The sequence below is a fragment of the Aquarana catesbeiana genome, linkage group LG06 (genome assembly GCF_042186555.1).
Source record: "Aquarana catesbeiana isolate 2022-GZ linkage group LG06, ASM4218655v1, whole genome shotgun sequence".
NCBI lineage: Eukaryota > Metazoa > Chordata > Amphibia > Anura > Ranidae > Aquarana > Aquarana catesbeiana.
The window spans coordinates 165,588,607-165,589,668 of NC_133329.1; positions in this window are offsets into that span (position 1 = coordinate 165,588,607).

Genomic DNA, 1,062 nt, shown 5'->3' on the forward strand with positions numbered 1-1,062 from the left:
CGTGTCTCCCCCCCCCTTGCGCGCGACGCGTGTCTCCCCCCCCCTTGCGCGCGACGACGGCGTGTCTCCCCCCACCCTTGCGCGCGACGCGTGTCTCCCCCCCCCTTGCGCGCGACGCGTGTCTCCCCCCCCCTTGCGGCGCGACGCGTGTCTCCCCCCCCCTTGCGCGCGGACGCGTGTCTCCCCCCCCCTTGCGCGCGGCGCGTGTCTCCCCCCCCCCTTGCGCGCGGCGCGTGTCTCCCCCCCCCCCTTGCGCGCGGCGCGTGTCTCCCCCCCCCCTTGCGCGCGGCGCGTGTCTCCCCCCCCCCTTGCGCGCGGGCGCGTGTCTCCCCCCCCCCTTGCGCGCCGGCGCGTTGTCTCCCCCCCCCCTTGCGCGCGGCGCGTGTCTCCCCCCCCCCCCTTGCGCGCGGCGCGTGTCTCCCCCCCCCCTTGCGCGCGGCGCGTGTCTCCCCCCCCCCTTGCGCGCGGCGCGTGTGTCCCCCCCCCCCTTACACACAGTGTCCCTCTCTCCCCCCTTTACCCACAGTGGGGAGATTTACTGAAACAGGTGCACTTAGAATCTGGTGCAGCTGTGTATGGTAGCCAATCAGCTTCTAATTTAGGGAGAGGAGAAGAGGGTGAGGACAGTGGAGAGAGGAGAAATCGGAAGAAGAGGGAGAGGAGAAGCGGCAGAGAGAGAGAGAGAGGAGAAGCGGCAGAGGGACAATCGCCGGAGTTGCTTTAATAAATTACTTTGTCAAAAACTTGTGTACTGTTTGAATTTTTGACACTTTTGGGGGTGAATGGGTAGGGGTAGTTTTTTTCTTTATTTTGGTGAGGGTTCTCTTTCAAAATGCTTAGCGCACAAACTACACGGCAAGTCGGATCATCATGATCCGATTTGTGGTGCGATTTCTATTCAAATCAATGGGCACTCAAAGGAATTACTGATTTTAAATAGAGGCAGTGAAACGCTGTTTAAAGCTAGTGTGGGTAAACGGGAATTAATGCCAATACAAAAAGCTACTAAAAGCAACATCTTTACAGCCATCTTTTCCCGGCATTGGTAGTTGCTTTGCAGCT